This window comes from Anser anser (genome assembly GCF_964211835.1).
Source record: "Anser anser genome assembly, chromosome: 7".
NCBI lineage: Eukaryota > Metazoa > Chordata > Aves > Anseriformes > Anatidae > Anser > Anser anser.
The window spans coordinates 16,899,353-16,907,602 of NC_139727.1; positions in this window are offsets into that span (position 1 = coordinate 16,899,353).

Consider the following 8,250-nt stretch of genomic DNA (forward strand, 5'->3'; position numbering starts at 1 on the left):
TTGGGTGTTCGGCCTACCCTTGGTTATCAGATTGACATGTCCTGATTAACCAAGGAGAATTAACCTCCCAGAGAGCAGAAAGCACTGATTATTTTAAAAACAAAATCAAAGATCTTTTTGCAGCTCGGCTCACAGGGACAGCCGGTTATTTTAAGGCGATCCATGCAGATACACCCCTGGCTGCACATGCCCAGCCACCCGCGGACCTGCTGAGCCGCCACACGGCGGGATGGAGAGGAGCAATGAATGTTCCCCCCTGTGCAGCTCCAGAAATGGCATTAACCCATGGGCAGGTCCTTCTGTGGGCAGCTCAGCCCCATCTTTGCCAGGATTTATTTATTTAGGGAGGGCAAGGCAGGCTGTCGCGACTCACCGAGCCCCCACGGCAAGCTCCACCACGTCTCCTTCCTTCCCTCTCCACCTCTTCCACCGGCTGCCGCGTCGTTCCTCGACATGAATCATACCACCATTAACGTGTGACACCATTAGCTTTCGCTGTCACCAGAGCTGACAATTCAAAAGGCCCTCGAGAGCTGTCGGCAGAGACACAATAAATGAGATCTCTTAATTAACACCTCCCTTAACTAAATAAATTCACTTTATGCGGCTGGTAAGACGCGTCTTCACAGTTTGAGGGCGAGCAAGGAGCTGAGAACGTTGCTCCCCGGCTCTCCTCTGAGCCAACAGAAAGGCAAAAATTACAAGCTTACCACTAAAAGAGACCTTCTCCTCCAGGTCTGAACCCCCAGTTGCAGTTTTTGCTCCTGGAGGAGATTTCACAGTCCAAAAGGACCACAGAACAGCATCAAGGCCAAAACCGTATTATATTATCCAGGTTGCCAACAGGGCACCCTGCAGAGATGCAGCCAAAAATGTCTTCCTCCTCCCTCTCTGTTGCCTGCTGGAGCACGACAGAGGGAGACACTCTTCCTTCCCCCCCTCTCTCAAGGAAATTGATTTGCTTTTTAAAGAGATTTCAACTTGAAATCAATGTCCCAAATTGAGGTTTATAGTTGGTGCAGGATTCAAACTGGGTCTGTTTGTTACAAGGCCGACTCACCAAACCAAAGCACTGTGGTTGTCATCAATTTGGCCAGAACTTTTTTTGGAAAAGGAACCATTTTCCTGCTCAAAACCAGTTTATAGGAGAGGGCAAAAAAGATGGTGCTATGGCCAGGTAGAACAGCAGCTGGCAGTGGCTGATACCCCAAAGCAGCGCCCACCTTCTCTGCAGGAGCAAGAGTAGAGTCCATTAAACCAGGGAATGGCATGGGGTGGATTCTCTGATGTGTACTAAGGGCCTGAGTTGCTCTGTATTTCCCCCCGAGGGGAGCACCAGCACCACACCTCCTCTTTGCCCAGCTCCCTCTCCTCACCTTTGAAAGCCTGGATCAAGGATTGACTCTTATCTCCTCCAAACACAGCTTGACCCCTACCATAGTTGCACAGCAAGTCCTATTACTTTGGGGTGACTCAGAGCTAAAAGCTGATTATTACAAGCCAGGGAGGGACCGTCCAGCTACTTCACTGTTTACAGCTTTTATCACATAAAAATCCACCTGCACTAGCTATAAAAACAGATAAAATCTCCCAGCAAGGCTTGCTCTACTCAAGATCCCATGTCACTAACAAGGCCCTATCTGCTCTGGGAATCCCCCCTGGAGTGCGGGAGCCCTGGAAGAAGCTACAAGGTTTTCCTCCGATTCAATCTGTCCTGTGATCCTGGCTTAGAGTAGCTCTGGAGACAAACTTAATGCTGCCAATACAGCACACCGCCGTGCTGAACGGGGTCACGCAGCAGGCTGGATCAATGCTTCCATCATCTCGGCACCAGCAGCCACAAATGTGCACTCGCAGCAAAGCCACTCTTCCCTACAAGCCCACAAGCGAGGGCAGAAGGAAAGAAAAAAGAAAAGCAGGTTAAAAATATATATATATATATCCCTGTTTGTATACCAACAGAGTTATTTCCACACCCAAAGCACAGGATGCTCATTCGCAGCAGTGTTTTCACTTGCTTCAAGGCTTCAGGGAGATTTTGTCCCCTGTCATTGCAACAGAATGTAAATGGTAAGTGTTGGTCACCGAGGCCAGCGGTGTTCAGCGGTGTGACATTTATTAGAGCACGTTTCTGCAGCCTGGGCACTGCTGCATGAGACCGACTGTTTTAAAAAGACACTGACTGCTTCCCTGCTCCCCTCTGGGAAGGGCTGGTGGTGGGGATCACGAGCATGGAGGCAAGGAAAGGAGATGTCTGAAGGTGGAGAGGAGAGTTTTAAGGATGTGCTTGGTCCCCGTCCATCCCCAAGCTAACTTGGAGGGAGGAAGGGGACTGCAGGCAGAAACGGCAGCAGTGCTGGGAGAGCTGCAGGAGCCCGCGGGCGAGGAGCTGTTGGGAAGCCATCACAACAAAGCAAGGTTGCTGGAGGAGGGAGTGCAGGGGGTTGGCATCCCAGCGAAATGAGACCGCACACAGCCAGCCTCAAAGTCTCTTTGGGGTTTCTCAGAGCCCTGGCGCCACTAGAGAGGATTTGACGAGCTGAAAAAACAACTCACCTCGCATTTTAAAAAGTGTCCATCTCCCGCAGCTGAAGAGGGAAGAGAAGAGGAAGGGAAAAAAGTGTGAATACCCCATACAAACTGCAAGGGAAGGAAGGATTCGGGAGATGTGCGACAGAACCCAGCTTACAAGTCAACCTTCACTTACGTTTCCTGATGGAATTAAAATGAGTTTGCCTGTAATTGCCTCCTGCCCACGCTTCCCACCTCGCTTTTCTCCTCCTTCCCCTCTCTAGGAGGGGCATCCCTCCTCTTCAGTGAAAGGATTGGCCTGGTCTCACCTAAACCCCAGGGCCCAGAGCTGCAATAAGCCCACCAGCCAGCACCCAACTCAGTTTTCTGGCCAAGTGGTCCCTCCAAGCACAGGGAGAGATCCTCCTGCCACTTAAAGGTGAGCACTTTCCCATTTGACATTTCTTCAAAGTTACTGATTCCACAGGAGAGGGAGACATAAATTGAAGTTCACTTTTCTTTAAAAATTCCCCCCTGGGATTTTCTCCTCCGGAGCCAGGACAACCCGAAGTCCCGTGGGAAACGAGCTGGAGGACGAAGCCGCGTGGGACTGCTGGAGGGGACGAGAGCCCTCGCAGCGCTGCCATCACCGCCGCGCAGCTGCCCTGACCTGACATCAGTGCCTTCATCCTCATCTCTCCTGTCCAACACCCCTAGAGCTAAGTGAAAGAAGTTTTTAGAGGGGCAGGCAAGCAAAACGGCACTTTCACAGTGCTACCAGCACAACCACCATTGCCTGTTGGCACTGTTGCAGCTAAAAGCAGCAGTAACAACCCCAAAAAGCACAGTGCAACCTCAGCTCAGTGCAAGACCAAGGTCTGAGCCCCCAAGCCCCAGTGCCATGCACCTCTCTCACCCTCCCCCCTATACAAAATGCAATTTGAGGGCTTACAAGACAGAGCACAAACCCATTTTCTCCCCCGCTGCCAACTCCCTTTTGTTCTCCCTAAGATGTTCTCAGGTCTCAGCCTTACTGGTTGCTCAAGGACTATGTTTAGAAGCTCATAAATCCTTTATTTTTCTAAAAAAGAATAATTTTTGAAACTAATTCTTGGTTCCCTGCTGCCTTCATGGACACACCTCAGCTAAAAACACAGTTTTGATGACATATCATTCATCCAAGACCTGAGAGGGAGCAAAGAAATTGTTCACTCACTCCACAAACAAGCAGAGGAAAGCAAATATCCCTTCCCATTCCTGCTGTTTCATTAAACTAATTTTATGCATGAGGTGAGATTGCATCTTTCCTTAAAATAATAATAATAATAATGAATACATTTTTCTCCAGTGACAGCATCGGTGATGGGGTTTTGCTTTGCAACGACCTAGACGTTTCAGGAGAATGCATCTGGAAGACGCCTGCTTACAAAATGCACCACAAACAGCCACAATTAGCATCCACAGGCATTGATGGGGCTTTCGGGGTTATTCAGGATCAGGAAGGTCATGATACCAAACCACATGGAAGACAGACTCGAGCTCCTCTCCAAAGCAGTGTCCTTCTGAGGGCCGATCAATGCCCACGGGATTCTCCACACAAGCGTACTGAAAGAGCAAACGGAGACAACTAAGGCAGAGACTCACAGGTATTGACTGTTAGAGCGTTACCCTTCACAAGTCCAGAATGGGACTCTGAAAGAGGACGCCAGGTATCACCCCGCTGAAAGAGTCACCACCAAAAACTCACCACCCGACGTGAGTGGGGAATCTCCAACCCCCATGTCCCCTGGAGAGAGCTCAAGGAGGTCTCCAGCTGGTCCCTCTTTCCAAGCCCAAAACCTAATAATGCATAGTCATTTTGGAAGGCTGTTAGAAGCAAAGTTACGGATGCTGCTGGACCCCATGGAAAAAACAAACATGTTTTGCTAGATTGGGCACCTTGATATTTGCAACCCAGGTCATGGAGCACAGGGCAGCACAAAACAGCCACTGAACACATCCTCCTCTTTCTTTCTCCATTTAGCCAACGCCAGCCCCCAGATCAGGGCAAAACCCCTCGTGGATCTGTTCCTCAGCAGCTGCTCCATGGCACCCGCAAGCAAATCCCACCGGCACGGGCACAGAAGCTCTCTTGGCATCTCATAGACCGCTGCTGGCCATCAGGAGAAAGAGCTCGAGAGCAGGGATTAGGCTGAAAATTAAAGACTTTTTCCTTTACACAAGGAGATAAGGCTCACCAGAGAGGTGCAAAGGAAGGCAGCTCAGCTCCGAGCTCCAGCAAGGAGTTGAGCCTGGTTTTCCACTTCATCAAACAATTTCCCCCTCAAAAGAGCTCAGAGGCAGCACGTTAGTGCAGTGACAGCAGGAGGGGGTCAGAAAGGGACCGGCTGTGCTCGGCAGAGCAGCTGGACTCGAGCACAGCGCTGCATGGCACATGGGCTACCAAAGAGTTCCTGATTTGCTCTCCAGCCACATGCAGGAGTCTGTGAGCAGAAGCACTCCCCTGCACCGCACAGCAGGGCTCAGCTAGTAAAATCTTAATGCCAAGGCATCCTCATCAAGGAGAACCGAGGTAACACTAAATAAATAAAGAGAAGGTACAGGAATTTCAATATGCTTTTTGCTAGTTTAGGACCAAAAAGCACCGGAGGCAGAGTCTGAGAACAAACCTGGATATGCGGCGCTCTGAAGTCCTCCTACAGAGGCATGACACAAGGGGCTTAATTTGGGGGGAGCCCAGGACACAGAGCTACCAGCTTGGATTTAGCATGCAAGGTTTGACCTGCTTGGGCTGACAGCAGGTACAAGATCGGGTAAGATAAATAAAATAAACAAAGCTCTCCCAGGAGGCTGAGCACCTCAAAGATGGAAATTCCCCTGGGGCAGAGGAAGGCCCCTTTGGGGCTGCATTTCTCCAGCTCTTCATTTGAAGCACCCAAGCCCAGCTTTCTCCAGGGCCAGCTCTTCCCAGCTAGGGGAAAGCACTCATTTAGCTCCACAGCCCTTCCTCCTGGTCCCGTCCATGAGGTTTGGGCACTCAACTGCCCTTCCCCACAGAGGGAAACGCACCAGAACCTGCTGCACAGAGGGCTCCTGCCCTGCTGAGAAAGCTCAGGTCTCTGGTCCTCCCACCAATGATTTATTCCACTTCTCCTGCAGCCCAGTTATATGCCAATACATTAAGGGAATAAAAAACCTTGACGTGTGCCAACTGTTGCTTTACTAAATTAGTTTGGTTGGCTGTATTGTTTCAGATTCTTTTAACGTATTCTGATCAGATACCTTCTCCACGCTGCTTTATGAAAAGGATAAGAATTCATCTAAAACCTGCCGTAACAACAGGGCAAGGGAATGGAGTTTTGTAAAAGATGGGCATTAAGGGGGTTAGAACCGCACGCGAGGCATTGGGTTAGGAAATGAGGTGAAGCATCACAGCGAAGGGGGGTTATTTTGGCTGCACAAAAACTTCCTTCCTTCCCCCCCAGCTTCCACACGTGATAAGATTGATAACGATAACTAAATATATAATTGAGATGAAATGAACGGAGCGTAAAGTTCAACCAGATGCACTCGCTAGTCCTCTGCATGCACACAGCTCTTGCAAAATAGAAGCATTATCACAAAGCCTTGCTCCTTCATCAAGAGGAATTGTTTGAATATCTGATGTAGCATGCGTGTGGCCAAGGCTAGTTAAGCGCTGACACTCAGAGAATACAAATGAAGGCAGGCACTTTTAAGGGCCCTAAAGGAAATAGGTACCCAAAACACACAGGCAAGCATCTAATTCCTGTGAAAACCCTGTATTTCAACTTACTTGCTGAAGAGATTTCTTGAGATAACTCAGAAAGCTAACAGGATATGCTACAACGATTTTTTTCCCCCTTATGGACACTTGGGATTCGGTGTTATGATTGGGTTGCAAGCGAAATTTGGTCCTGTGCTTCTTCTTGCAAGACCTCCAGCCTTTTGGGAAGCTTCAGAGTGCATTTACTAGTTATTATGGTAATAACATGAAGAAAGGCTCCGGCCTGGTGTAATGGGTACAACCTGCAAGAAAAGAAACCCCAGTTCTTCCTCACATCTATCCACTGCCCATATTTTTTTAGCAAAAAGGCAGCTTAAAGATGTAAGATGTGTTGCTGCACCCCAAACAAACAAATAGCCAAGCAAGCCTTATAAATCTTACAAGCCAAGCCAAGGTGAGCTCAGCGATCTCCCTGCCTGTGTCCTCCTCACAACAGTTTGACGGAGACATGAGCAAAGGCACACCAAAACGTGATTAGGGTATTACGAAGCATCTCTCATTTCCGAGTCCTAGAAAGAGCTGCGTAAGTGGGGCATCTCCCAGAGCTCAGACTGCAAATTACTCCCACTGGGCTCCCAAGGCTGCTCGGCATCTGTGGCTTACAGGGAGGCAAACAGGAGTAAGCAGGATTTCCAAAAAAGTCCTCCTCCATCAGTGGGACATCTTATTTTCAGGGCCAGATTGTGCAAGGGCAGGAAATAGGTTCCCAACACCATTTTGTGCCTATTGAAGCCATGCAGAAAGTAGTGGAAATCCCTCCAGAGAGGCTCTTACCTGCGTGGGGCTTGGCAGAGCCACCTGGGTTGTGGGATGCTGTCTGTCCCCTTTGGGCTCCTTCCCCATTCAAGAAGGACAGATGGACAAAGAGATTGAGATAAAAACTGAAGAATGCTTGGATCCAGGGGGTTGCGAGCAGGTTATCAAAACATCCCAGACAGCTCCATTTTATACAATTGATTTTTTCTCCTCCTCCTAGAAGGGCCAGGATCACAGAACTGAAAGCCTAAAACCGTGTGCAATAATAATATAAAGCACCAAGAACAGAGCAAGCTCCTAACCAGGCAGAAAAGTCTCTCCAGTCAGAAGAAAGCCACCTGCATTCGGAAGAGAGTGAATCCAGCAACCCATATATGCATCAGGGACAAGTAGGAAGGAGGGCAGCGATGAGAACTGGCACGAGTATAAGGCTGACTCTGGAATCGAAGGAAAATAAGGGAAGGAGCAGGAGCACTGGCCTACACAGCATTCCTGGTCCATCGGGGCTGCCCCCCCTGCGAGCTCCCGCTAAAAGCAGGAAGGGTTTTATCCCCTCTAGTCCCACAGGGAGGCTGGGCCATAGGCTGATTGCTCTCTAATTGTCAGAAACGATCTTCCAATTTCCAGGCTAAATTTATTCTGGGCTAGTTTATGTACATTTGTCCTTGTGCCAGCACTATCCTCAGGCATAAATAGTTCTCCTTCACTGATGCTCTCCCCCCTCCCCATCTTCCACCAATGTATTTACACGCAGCACTCTTCCTCAGCTTAATTTTGATAATTTAATTAAGTCAGGCTTTCCTCGCCTTCCCTCCGAACATGAGCTCCCTTTCTCTTATCGTGTTAGTAGCCCTTCCCAGCCCCAGCTCTTGGGTCCAGCTCCAGTGTCCCTTTGAGGAAAACACAAGCCATAAAATCACCAGCAGTGCTCTCTCCTAGAAAACAGATGCTCACGAGCAGAGTGCCTAATTGCAAACTAATAGAGACAGGCTCGTGTTTTATTCCATCAGCTATTTTGAATCAGGCAAAGATCATAAATAGTGTTCTGGAGCACGGGCAGGTCCCATATTGCTTCGTAATGTATTCAGCTTACAGTTTGGCGACGTTGACTCGCTGCGATCCTGAACAGTTCTTCTTTTTCCAATTACGCTCTGCCACTTTGTGAGGCCATACAATGA